The 14,122-nt window shown below is 38.0% G+C and overlaps 1 long non-coding RNA gene across 1 annotated transcript in view; it reads left to right on the plus strand.

Moving 5' to 3' along the window:
- LOC146003610 (uncharacterized) overlaps positions 1 to 14,122 on the plus strand; it is a 353,221-nt gene that overhangs the window by 269,372 nt on the left and 69,727 nt on the right. The window contains exon 4 of the long non-coding RNA XR_014443837.1: positions 3,717 to 3,779. This is a non-coding gene — a long non-coding RNA (uncharacterized LOC146003610). The remainder of the gene's footprint in view (positions 1 to 3,716; positions 3,780 to 14,122) is intronic.

The following is a 14,122-nucleotide window of genomic DNA, read 5'->3' on the forward strand; positions in this document are numbered from 1 at the left end:
AAATTCTCTGCGTTGAGTGAAGCCAAAGTGAAAGCTGGTGTGTTCGTTGGCCCTCAAATTAGTCGGTTTCTTCACGATCCTGATTTTGTCACAGCTTTGAGCCCTCTTGAACTGGACTGCTGGAATTCTTTCAAAAAACCGTGTTCTGATTTTTTTGGAAACAAGAGAGCAGACAATAGTGATGTGTTTGTCAACGAACTACTACAGTCTTACCGTAATCTCAGTAGTAACATGTCTTTAAAAATGCACGTTCTCCACTCACACTTGAATTCTTTTCCTGCTGGTGCTCTTGGACAAGTCTCCGATGAACATGGGGAACGATTTCATCAGACCATATCTACATTGGAGCAACGCTATCAGGGGCAATGTGCAACAAGTATGATGGCTGACTACTGTTGGACACTACTGCAGGATAGTAGTGGCACCCATAAGAGGCGCAGCAAACGTCCAAAAGTAATCTAGGTATGTATGAAAAATATTTCACTAGCATTTTATGGACTTTTATGTTGATATAGAGACAAAATCATATTGTTTGAGCATCATAGAAACCTAATAGCATTACATAGCGAATAGTACACTTTACACAAAAACTGAGGGTGCTGTGGAAAAACCAATGCCAGATTCGTGTTCAGCAGGTCGAAATACATGGGGATAACCCATTTTGGTGCTCGAAAATTTTACAAAGTTGAATTTTGTAGACCAGTGTAATAGAGCATTGCGACGTCAGGTGTACCGAGTTCGAACAACCTGAACATGGTTGATCTTTGTGAGTGCTCTTCATTCAGTTACGTAGTGTAGCAGCCACAGGGCGAACTTCGCCCATGAATAAAGAATTTGTACAGTAATTCTCAGTCATCAATTTCATCATATCATCACTTATCCTCATCCTCATGATTAGCCAAAAGTGACGGGAAAGAGACGCTAAATAACAAAAATTAAATCAAATCAAATTATTCTTTAATAGGCTAATCGAGTCCTGTCCTGACCATGAGTGATTTTCTGTGCGTGAATGTCCCTTCACCAAGGCCAAGACGAAAATGAAATCATAATATTAAGAATGAAGAAAATTGGTAATGATGGTCAAGAAGGGATATATTGACCCTGATTATGACGGATGGAAGACAATGGCGAACAATCTTCGGGTTTGGTATTACCGAAGAATTAATTAGTTAATTCCTTCATGAATTTCGTCTATCTTCCATTTTCGTAAAATAAGAAAAATACAACGAAAAAGTTCTATATGGTTCTAATCGGAACTGTACTTTCAATTTAAAGTGGAACTCGAATCTTTATACAGTCACCGGCAAGAAAGATGAGACACCTGGATGTTTGAAATACTTGCTTTCCTACAAAGCGTTATTTGTGTTGCCTAAGCTGTTTTCGTGAGCTTGCATCGATAGGTTGTGAATTTATTAAACGCTTTTATAACCATCAGAATGTTACGAACTTACAAACTCACCCTGTGTGTGTGGGAGGGTATCCTTCGATACACACATATATATGGAAAAACCTGATTATTGTTACATATTTTACAATAAATGGGAGCAATTTAACGTTTCTTCACTATTTCGTAAAATGTTGCTTCTCAGTTTTCAAATGGGCGAATATATTTTTTTTTAATTAATAATGTACCTGGTGATCCGTTTGTGATGTCAGAAAAGTAAACCTTTATGCACAATAAGTTAATGTACGTATCTGTGAGCAGTTTGTTGTAATATAAGCACAAAGGATGTAAGTTTCGAATGATTATAGGTTTACTGACTTCAGCTGTAGCATGCATGTAATACTCGAAAATTTCGCATACCATACGACATACTATGTGCGCTGTTGTGACGTGATCACCACCTTTGTTACCATGCACAGTAGCGCCGCCATTCGAAACTTACATCCTTTCTGCTTATATTACAACAAGCTGCTCGGAGATGCGTACATTAACCTCTTGTGTAGAAGGGTTTACTTTTCTGACATCTCAAACGGATCACCCGGTATTGTGATGTTACATGAATAAATAACATTTGCACTTAAAATTGGAACCTTACCTCTCGATTTTTACCTTGTGTACGAAAACTAACAGCTCGAAAATTTGTGGCGCCTATTCCGATCTTCATTAAAATTGATGATTTTTGGTTTAGGGGAAATGTTTTCACTTGGTGAGATTGTTCCGAATTTAAGAATCATCCAAGGGCAAGCATTAACCATGATCGGAAGTGAAATCCTCCATACTCCAATCTAGGTCAAATAATTTTACCTCTGAATGTACTTGCGAGACGTCCAGAGCATTGCCACCCCGTGTCACTGAACCACGACAATCAAAGTCAAGCGACCAACTTGGACGCTGAAACACGAATACACTCTGCTCGCATGTTAGTTACACATCCAAGTTTCGAGCCTTCCGATTTTTTTCCTAGATAAAAATTTACGATTAATTTGATCCAGATCTTTGTGAAAGATAAAATAAATGTAGAGGGGCTATTTCTGTTAGCGAAGGGAAAAGGGGTGGGGGGGGGAGATTAGCACAGCGTACATGCAGAGCCCCCTGACGGACCGTGGATGCTGCCCAATACGGCGTCGTGTCGTTCTAAAAACTGCCGTTCCCCGTATAATCCGTCACAGCCGAGACAAAAATTCTGTCAGACTCCTATGCCACGACGTTGCAATCGGAATTGGCGTGTGGTCGACGTCACGACTGTAATTTCTGGCCAGCGATAAGCGGCACACACTGCAGCAGTAGATCTGGGAACGACGGCAATGGAAGGAAGAAAAATTCTCCGCCCAGATAAGATCTCTGGTGCTCCTGCTTTGAGGATAGATTCCATTCTGCCAAAGGCGCCACGGTTCTGCCCTTTTACACAAGAATACTTCGCCACTTTCTTGAGGGAAGGAATATGTGTTCCTTGTTTCATTGTCCAGAGTCACAATAAGAATAGGGGAAAGCAAGAGATCGGCCCCGAAATGTAGGCGAATTGCCATATAGCGTCCATTTCGAATCTAGGCCTTATTCTTATGAAGGAGAACACGATGTCGACGAGCCGCAAGACTGAATTAATTACACTCTATTACCGCTAAAAATGATGAACATCCTAGTGCGTATACAACCCACATGACGCGAACGTGTGGCGGGTTACATAAGTTTCCAAAGAGTTTAAACCCATTTAAGATATACAGAAAATTGATTAATTGAAATATGCTATTTTGCGTCGCTTTCTGCCACTTTTAGCTAATCGCGAAGATGAGAATTAGTGACAAAGTGATAGAATTGATAAGGAACATTCACAAAGAACACCGATGCCCAGGCCAGTTTTCGAACCTGGCATCCTGGGGTCGTAAAACGCTGTGCTGACCATTCCGCCACGGACGTTCAAGACATACAGAGAGAAACAGATAATCACGAAGAGAAATTAACTCAGGTCCCCATACTATTGCATTCTCTAATATGATTGGACTGGGAGACAGATTATGAGAAAATCGGATCGGATGGCTATATGCTGTTATAATGTTAATATTTTTAAACAAAATATTGAAAATAATTTAAATGACACTTTCTTCTACGTTTTAATAGATATTTTAATAGAATGTAATCTCTGCATGCGTTTTAGTGATGTAAAACAATTAACAAATGTTCTTAGTGTATTCTCCATCACAGAAATTAATATTTATAATGTTTTAAAACTAAACTCGATTACATTACGATTTATACTTTCGTGTTTTCTTCATAGGTTGCAGTCGCTAAAATCAAATGAATGCCTCAGTATTGGAGGACAAGTGTCTTCAAATGACAGGTAAGCATTTTTATTATATTTATAATCGTATTAATCACTAAGATCAAAATTTCTCTAGTTTGTAGCTTCGACTAACCTGTGTGTTAAATTAATTTAAAAGAAACTTTAATGTACCGTAAAGGCCGAAATTGTAAAGAAACGAATAGAGAGAAAAATGGTATAAGGTTTTTAAAGGAGAAGGAAATGTTAATTTTACGATAACTTGTTGTGGTCTGAATTTATGTACTAGTCTGTTAGCATCCCAGTATGAGGGGATGATATCTGAGTGTGTTTATTGAGAGGCCACATCCTGCGGCTCAACATATGAATGTCATTGAAGGAAGTACATATTGCACACTTCTTTTATTCACATATGTTTGATTAAATGTATAAGCATCGAGGGGGTTATGGTTTGTTCCAAAGTTGGCAGTCATCTTTCTTGGTAGAAAGCTAAATTTCACCAATAAACATGCCAGAATTCCAAGAGGACTGTTTCGTTGCAGAGATTGGTAGAGAATGAAAGTCACGGACAGGGTGTCTACAAAGTCTATCTCTCATTACAAACTTTTGTACCTTCTGAAGCTTCTAAAATGAGTGAAATTTATGGCAAAGTGTGAGAAAACTTACCAAGTTTCTTTGGGTTTATGTCCCATTGATGTGGTGTAAGTGAAACAGGAACTGTGTCCAAGAAAATAAAAATGTATTGAAATTCTAAAAAAGGTCAGTGCTATCACATCACGAGGGACATTAATAAAATAACAAATAAAAAAAAACTGTTGAAGTGAACTTTCGCACAAAGTACAGGACACCACCAGATGTCAAAAGCATGAAGTTCTGGTATGAAAAGTTCAAAGAAACAGGGAGGGTGTCTTTTCTTTCACAAAAGGGTCGGGAGCGACAACGGAAGAAAGCGTATAGCGAGTGCGAGTGGGTTTAGCTAAAAAAAAAAAAATAATAAAAAAAAATAAATGTTTACTGTTCTGTGCGCACAAGGTGCAAATTGTCCAGACTTTGTAAGCCACATATTGACACATTGAAAAAATGGATAAATGCTGCCTTTATGTCAATACCGTCAATGGAATCTGCCAAAAATGGGCAGAAGTGGAATTCCGCTTAGGTGTACTTCGTACATTTTGCCCTAAGTTTCACTTCCACATCTTAAAAACTTCGAAAAGTACTAGGGGAGGGACTTCGTAGACACCCTGTACAATATGCTACTCCCCGTAATCCTTCCCAGCACCTCATCTAACACACAGCCATGCAAAGTGCTGGAAATGCTTGTAGCAAAGGAAGCTGAAAGCAGTGGCTCCACGATTGAAAGGCCGGGAGTTGCTATCAATCTACAGATGTTCTCTCGGCACGTTAACACTTCAGCCGTGCTGGAGCGAGTGTTCCCCGTCTTCTCTGATCCCAGTCCATTTCTATCTTATGCAAATGGACCTTCAGAGGAAAGTGTTCATCGATCTTAGGCTCTCCCTCCCTGGCTGCCAGCGCTGGATGTGCAAACTATAAAGTTGGCCCGGAAGAACTCGCTGTAGGAAGGACCTCTGTGGGTAAAACCGCAGCTGGTCTCGCCAGCAGGTGTAATCTCTTGGTCTTTCTGAGGAAATTCGCGATGTACGTCGAGATCGAAGACAGTCTTCAATGGCTGAAGTGTAGAGTGTGTCTACAGCAGGCGCGGATTCACGGGGAGGGCGAGGGGGTGATTGCCCCTCCCAAATCAAATACTTAGTCTATGCTTTTCCATACATTATATATAATCTATATTTCATTTGTATATTACTATTCTATATGTAAGCTCTCCTATATTTTATTGGTGTAATCATTATGGATGGTTGTTACGGATATTTTATAAAATATTTTAATACCGAATTTCAATTATTATTATTATTATTATTAATAATAATTATTTGTTCTAGAGACTGTACTGAGGTCGTCTGCTAATAACATACATTCCAAATCAAAACTATAAAAATAAATAAATAACGACCCTTATACTTTAGTCATATTTTTACATTTTCCTGCTTTAACAGGGGCAACATGGTTCTAATAAAAGGTCCTTGTTTCTCCATTTCGCTATGTTTATTCGCATCTTTATGTAATTAGGTTTATAACTGTAATGGAAAGATATAATAATGATGGACAAATTAATAAACATCCTTTACTTATCCTAGATCCCTGTTTTCAGCTGTACACGTTAATCACTGTAGGCAACGGAGTAGTGTTACATATTGTTCATGTAAAAGCTCTTTAAATATTGGTTAGAATGGACTTCCGCGGAAAAATCGCCTCTCCCAAGTGCAATTCCTGGACCCGCCACTGGTTTACAGAGATCAAATGCCTTTTAATATGCCTTCTTGTTGAAGCATGTTGTTGATATACTGGGAAAGGTTTTGCAATATCTTTCTGTATTTCTATATTGCAGAGACAGAGATACGGGTGAGAAAACCAAAAGCGCCAGCAAGTGCGTAGTCCCGTTTCTCCTAATCCCTTTTCGCCTAATTGCTTACCAGTACAATACAATATGATTTATGACCTGGCCACAATAGGCGAAATGGGATATCCAATTTCGCAAAATCCAATTTCTCCTGAACTGGCTAAAAGGGAACCATTTCAAATGAGGGAAATTTAAAGGACCTTCAACAGGGAGGTACGTGCTCTGTTTTCTTATGTTAATTTATCCTTAGCTCTCCTTGGTGTCACACACCTGATCCAATGATCGGTCCAGCCAATACAAAAAAGACAGGTTATGTTAGGTTAGGCGTGTGCTTATACTTTGTGTATATTTTCCTTTATCTTATAGAAAGTACGATAAACGTCCCCGTCTGCTGGATTGTGTGACAATGCTCCTTTTTAGGAGCAACAACTGGTTATTTGGCTCATTTGTACAGTCAGTCAAATTGAACATATTTGGAGATTAATCTGGACATTAAAAAAAATGAATAAAATTGCTGGAATATAAAGTACTACTTGAATTGTACGAGGGCCATTTTTTTTTCAACCTCCGATGGACGATAAAAATAAGATAAGTGTAAGTAACAAAATGAATTTATTACCAGAAGTTATGTACATACCTGGTTACTTTTCGACATAATCCTCGTTAAGATACAGGCATTTGTCATATCGTGGGACGAGCTTTCCGATCCCCTCTGCGAAGAACGTTGCCGCCAGTGATGTGAGATGGGTGTGAACGTTGTTTTGAAGCTCCTCATTGGTGTGGAAGCTTTGGCAGGGACTATACGTCGGGTGATCAAACACTTCCCATTTAAACTGCTCCAGAAGGTGTTGGGTTACAGCGCCGAGGGATTTTCATCTCTTCCCTGCATTGAAGAACTGGTTGGAGGCCAAAGTTTCCACACCAATGAGGAGCTTCAAAACAACGTTCACACCCATCTCACATCACTGGCGGCAACGTTCTTCGCAGAGGGGATCGGAAAGCTCGTCCCACGATATGACAAATGCCTGTATCTTAACGACGATTATGTCGAAACGTAACCAGGTATGTACATAACTTTTGGTAATAAATTCATTTTGTTACTTACACTTGTCTTATGTTTATGGTCCATCGGAGGTTGAAAAAAAATGGCCCTCGTATATATCACATAAAGTGCTATTTTTTCTGCCATATTTGGCTAATCGCAAAGATGAGGGTGTATGATGATAATATGAAAGTGACGAAAGGACACTCACAAATAACACCCATGCTCAGGCCGAGATTCGACACCGGGGCTCCTGGAGTCGTTGCACGCTGTGCTAACCACTCCACCACGGAACTCGGCTGTGAAGGTTCGTGTTTTACCCCTGTATAATAAGATGAGCGTTCTATAACCATTATGAAGAGATCAATTATATCGTTGCTGTTAATTTCCAAATTTGATATTCGTGAAGAAAACACCTAGCCTTTGTACCTAAATCCAGGAAGGGAAGTTGATTTAGAATTTAAGTTTCGTCCTCTTTTGATGTCACATGCAAAGCATGCGTAAAGTTCCAGGCACAAGCACAGGAGAGCTTGATGTGTTCTTTGCAGTTATGGCGTGACGTATTTCCTCTAAAGTTGGGAGCGTTCTCAAACGTCTCCATCAAAACTTTCAAAGAGCTTCACAACAAAATCGAAACTCTGTCTTTTTTGTCGCCCTGCCACATACTTCCCTCTCTTTGTCTTTGAACTTCATCCCTCAAGTTCCATCAGTGACTTTTTATCCCCCGCCCCTCCGCCCCTGGTTTAGGGATTCGCACCGCACACTGCGATCTTACAAGAAGGTTCTATAATCTGTTGGGGAGGACGTATGCTTGGGATTTTAGTACCGAAAGGCGGAAACATCTTCTACTCTTCTTGGATTTATCTTCGTTCTCTCTGAGGGTTGGTCTTTGCCGTACTTTTACATCTTTCGTCTGCCATTTCGGGTCCTTCAAATCTTAGAGATCACAGAAGAGCCGTGTTTTCAGTTTTTTTAGAATGGGGAGGAAAACGGTGAATTTTCATCACTGTTAGAAGTTTTCCAGTAAATTGGAAGTGAATTAATATTCTTGCATGTTAGTAGTTGATTGATTGACTTGGTTTATTTTAGTTCAAATTTCTCCCTCTTTGGGCTAATCGCAAAGGATGAGTGTTGATGTGATGAAATTGATGAATTAACACTAACAATGAACATAAATTCAACGTCCGGGATTCGAAGCCGAGTCCTCTGGCGCTGTGATAATTACTCCGGTACGGAGGCAGGATACATGTTCGTAGTTGAACTAATAATAGCAACAGAAATAATAATACTGTTAACCTTAAGAACGATTTATCCATGTTGGGAGATGATAACAGTGTTTTAACAAGTGATTTCCAATTTTGGACATGGGTGCCCCCCACCCTGAGATTTCTGAAATGGTGAAATTGTAGAGATATTTTATAACGAAAAGTATTGTTTTCTGTGACTTACAGGCCGTAAGTTACAGCAACTATTATTATAATTATTTATTTTATTATTTATATTATTATTATTTGAAATCGGGTTTACATTTAAACTTACAGTATATTTTACACTGAATATCTAACTATAAAAACAGCTTTTTGTCCTACATGAATTAATGTTAAGTATACAGTTATGCAAATTGTATATAGATATATAGAATATGGAAATTACAAATGTATGTACGTAATTTAAAAAACATAAGAAGTAGTAGTTGTAGTAGTATTAATAGAAATGCAATAATAATAATAACAATAAAAAAAATAAAAAACAATAATAGCATTATTGCCCCCCTGACAAAAATCCTGCGGGCGTCCTGGGGTCATATGTTTCAACGAATCCAAAAATTTTAACTCAATCATTCATTCATTCAACATTGATAACAACAACAATAATTAAATAACAATATTAATCTATTATTTATATCATTGTAAAGTACTTTTTCTTAAAGAAAAATCAATAACATTTTTTTTGTGTAAAGTTTAAGGGTGCCCCCTAACGATTCCAATGAGTAAATTCTCTAATCGCATTTTTCATTCTCCTTTGCAAAAGTATTTTGCAATTGTTATATGGAATGTGATAATTGATATAATTAGGAACATAATAACTTTCTACAAATTATTTAAAGAATAAAATAACAGGAAACACCAAACTGTACTGTAATTTTGGAACTATCCTACACTGACATGTGTGAAAGATTTCTGATATAAACAATTTCTTTATTTGTGCAGTAAGTAGAAGGAAATGTTATGACGGAGAGCAGTCGACTTGTATATTCATTTGTTTTCTACAGGAAAAATAATTCCTGGAAGAATCCTATCCAAAGTAAACAAGAAATACAATAATAAGGTGACATTTATAGACGGAACATCAACCTTCAAGAAACCACCTGTCAAAGAAGTTCAAAAAAGCAGAAAAACAAAAAACAAGAACCGAAGAAACTTCGCTATACATCATATCATAAGAACGAAACAAACAAAAAGGGAAGAAAATCTCGCTCAGACAAAAGGTGGTTGGCGGATAGGGGGCTGTATGAGAGGAAAAACAAGTGGCTGAAGATTGATGGAAAACCAGGAAGCTTCTCCACTTCGCCGGTAGAATGCGCTTTTTTCTGCGGCAACTCCAACTCTACCCCTTCCTCCACCATTCATCTTCCTCTTCCACTTGGCGCTGGTCTTCCCATCTATATCTGTACACTTTGTAGCAATGAATATGAAATTCATATCAGGCTCGTTGATATGCAATTCTCTTCTTTGAAAGATCGGACTTTGACAGTGTTTGGTTTGTCTACACCGAGGAAGGGGCGCCTCGATAGAATGGCTCTATGAAGGGGAGGCTGTTCGGGGAGAAGACCTTTTTCTAAAGATGAATGTCCACGCCAAATATTTACACGGGGAAATAAAAATCAAAGCAATCATATTCGCGTTGAAATAACTTATGACGAGCCAAAAGGACGACGGCCAAGTAGAAATTTGATCTTCAAACAACCTAGAGGATGCTTTACATAATTTGCTATTGCAAGATTACATCAATCGCCGCTCGCCAATGTAATGAAAATTACACGTTGGTCTTATGACACAAGGGTGCTTATAAATTCAAATAAAGAGCAACAGGCCATAGGATAACAGAACTATTTACATTGTGGCCAATTATTGCTCACGAGACTAAGTTTTCATTTAAATTTAATACGTATATTATTTTGACTGAGCGATACCACTTTCAACCGATACCAATACTCTTACCGACACCGATACCGGTACCGATCTTGAAAATTGTACGAATTAAAAGTTGTTAAAAATATTAATATTAGTGGGCGAGTATTCCACTCCAATAATAATCATGGAGTTACAAGTTTTGCTTTAAAATATTAAAAGCTTACATGGGAATATAAAAAATACCTGTTATATAATCACAAAATACAGTTGTTTCACATTATATTGGTACAAAATCAATGGAAACTTCAAATTTTGTGAATTTTTCAGTATAATTAAAGCTGCGCCGTGTCAGGAACTGACATGGCACCGGTTTTATGGCAGTCAGCTGCTGTTAAGAGACAATTAGGCCTACCGATTCTTAAGGTTTCCAATCCCTCCTCCCCGAACCAGCCAGCAGCATAGGCGCCGACTCCATGGGATCTTGGGGGAGCTCGAGCCCCCCCCCAATGTTAATGATGTGGGGGCAGAGCCCCTCAAATAATTTTGCTTAAGAGGATCTAATGTATTATTTTGCTTCTCTTGTAAAGTTTACTCTGAATTGTGGAACATGAACTTAACTTTAAATACACATTTGAAATGTTCTAGACCATCAAATTTGGGGGGCTGAGACCGCTAAACCATTAACTTTGGGGGGGGGGCTATGAACGGAGACAGAAAAACACATGACTTACTACTATGTACTAAGTATATAATTATGAGTATTGTTAACATTTTTACTAAAAAAGTTTCAAAATAACTAGGTGATATGACAATTATACCAGTATATTGTTTAGTGAATTCTGAACAATTTGAGGTCGTAAAGGCGACTTTCAGGCAATATTGATATGTACGATGTTTAGTTATCCTCGAAATCTCTTCCTCTAGTCCAAAGAATAAGGGGAAAATAATCCTAAAGTCTTTGAGTTTATTTAACACTGACTTGCAGTAAAGTATGCAAGGAAAGCTTATGAAAAGTCTGTATTGCGAAAGCGGGAACGGCTATGATCAAAGGCATTATTGCTAAAGCACGGCGTGCTATGTGTTTATTTATTAGTGCAAAATTTAATTTAATAAGTAAAATATTGTAGCAAGAACAAAAACGTAAAACGCTTTGCCTGCGATTTGTGTTAGAATTTATGTAAATAATTAAATAAAACTGTTAAATATTGTAAATATTCGCTATTTTTATGGGTACGTCAACACTAAGGTTCTTTGCACCCGTCACATGTCCTTTCTTTACAAGTCTGTTGGGGACATTAAAACACACCCATGAACTCGCCGGGACTCGAACCTCCGGATCAAAGCGAGTTGAGCCGACCACCCAACACGCTCGGCTACCGAGGAATGAGCAGACACACGTTTTTCATGTTACATTTCATTTGCATGAGGAATATAATAGCTGCTTAAAAACTGCTATACGAAGACGTAATTTTTATTTTTAAAAAAGGGAGGGAATGAGTCATTCATTCATTTATTTCAGTGATCAGAGCCCCCCCCAATAATTTTGACAAGTCGGGGCCCCTGGCCAGCAGGGAAACAGAATTTTGTCAAAATATCCGATCTACACTGTGATTGCACACTGGTTAGTACGGTGGTGAAAGTATAGCCTCTGCGAAAGTGTCGCGCTTCATTTTCGCGGACTCCGCTGGAGAAGTATCGACCGGAATTGGTAAATAAAATCCAACCTGAACCTAAACATCAGCATTGGTATAGGCTCAGCTCAGTCCTTTATATTATCGTATTTTTATGAAGAAATGTCTATTGGTTTGATTTCGCGTTTTAAGTCCACTTTATGCACAGTAAGGCTAATCGGCACTGGACCTACAGTTTAAAGTGGGATTAGAAGTGGCCAATATGTGCCTCAACCGGTAGAAATGTCTATGGTGGTTATTTAACACAATGTCCACAATGACAAACGTTGTTTTTAAATTCAAAGCATAAAAGTATCTTTTTTCTAGACAATATATGGTAAACTAAACTTACCGGAAACCTGCTGAAAATCATTGTCCAGAAGATATATCTTCCTCTTTTATTTATTTTTAGTTTGTTTCGTATACCGTTTCGAATAAGCTGGACATTTTTCTAGTATCTGAGCACCAACCATATGCATTCTTCTATTCCATACTAACAGTTGCAGAGTTTTATGTGATCGTATGGATAGTGTATCCAGAATCGGAGCTTTGCGAATGGTTAAGAATGTGCCTGTTCCGTTGTCCATTCATTATCCATCCTTTGAACAGGTGAAATAACTATTAATCAAATCAAATTTTATTCCTGGTCCCCGTAGTCTAAATTGCATCGTTGATTTTGGTGTTTGGTTTTGTTGGTTCTAGTTTTACACGACGTCCTGTATTCTACAATCTGTATTTAATGTTTTTAATGTGCAAAACCTAGATATATATGACATATTGCTGTATTATAACATATGTATTTATCTATGTATTTACATTATAATACACCTGCGAGCGAACAAAATCAGCAACACTAAGTTACAATGGCAACAACAATATAAAAATTAGTAATTTAAGTTATGGTGATTACACACAGGACACTAAATGTATATTTTTCCCCACCAAGATTCCAAAACGAGGAATCAATGCGTACAATATGTACATTTAATCACTAAGTCATTAAGAAATACACTCTTGTTAAAATGACTTATGTGGAATTTGACTGAATGAATTTTGTAAGAAATGTAATAACTGCAAGTGACCTACACTTAAATTGTTTTCCTGTAAGCAGTGGTAAGTTAAATGACCCAAGTTTGTTGCTTAACGCGGCCTCAATATTATTTAAAATAATAATATGTGGTAAAATGTAATCTCTCAAATGTGTAGCTAAAGATAAGAAGTGACACAATATAAGAGAAAAATATGTCCATGGTTAACTGTTCGGATGGCTTTAGGCAACAAAAGGCTTGTTCCAGCATGGACAAGGATGACGCATCTTTATTGATAACACACGCATTGGAATGAGTGCCAAGTGTTTCTGCATGACTCGTAGGCAGAGAACATGTGAGAGTTGATGCACCACACTTTACAATGTAAAATTGAGCATGACAAATATATTGAATTGAAAATCCATTTGATTTGCAAAATTGCAAAAGATAACATATATATATCTTATCTTAGCGTCTAACATTTGGCAACTGTAGTACTATCCAATGATATTGCCAACAAGGAATTTTCTAGGAACGGAGAATTTGAGAGCCGAAAATTACAGTAAGGGGAAAATAGGGGGAAACATCCACAAACTTCTATCTTTGCATGCACGAGAGCAGCGTGTTATCCTTTCTGGCTCCTCTTCGAGATTTCTACCCGTCCTGTCTGGTGTCCCTCAGGGGAGTGTCTTAGGCCCACTTTTGTTCCTTCTTTACATGGATGATCTGCCCGACATAGTGTCTTCTCTTTCCATAAATGTACTTCTCTTTGCGGATGACTGTATACCCTTCATAGAAATTTCATCTGAACGCGATTCACAAATCCTACAACAAGCTCTTACAGAACTACTTGTGTGATGTCGCCAGTGGAAACTTGAATTGAATCCTCAGAAATACTCCTGCCTCATCATTTCCTTAAAAGGGAACAAAGTGCTTTCTCTTTATACTCTCGGAAACAGTCCCATCAAAGGGTTTCATCTCAAAAAGATCTTGGTCTTATCGACTAAAAACTAAACTTCCATGAGTACATTACACATACTACTAAAAGAGACA

The sequence above is a fragment of the Lepisma saccharinum genome, chromosome 20 (genome assembly GCF_977018435.1).
Source record: "Lepisma saccharinum chromosome 20, izLepSacc3.1, whole genome shotgun sequence".
Taxonomy (NCBI): domain Eukaryota; kingdom Metazoa; phylum Arthropoda; class Insecta; order Zygentoma; family Lepismatidae; genus Lepisma; species Lepisma saccharinum.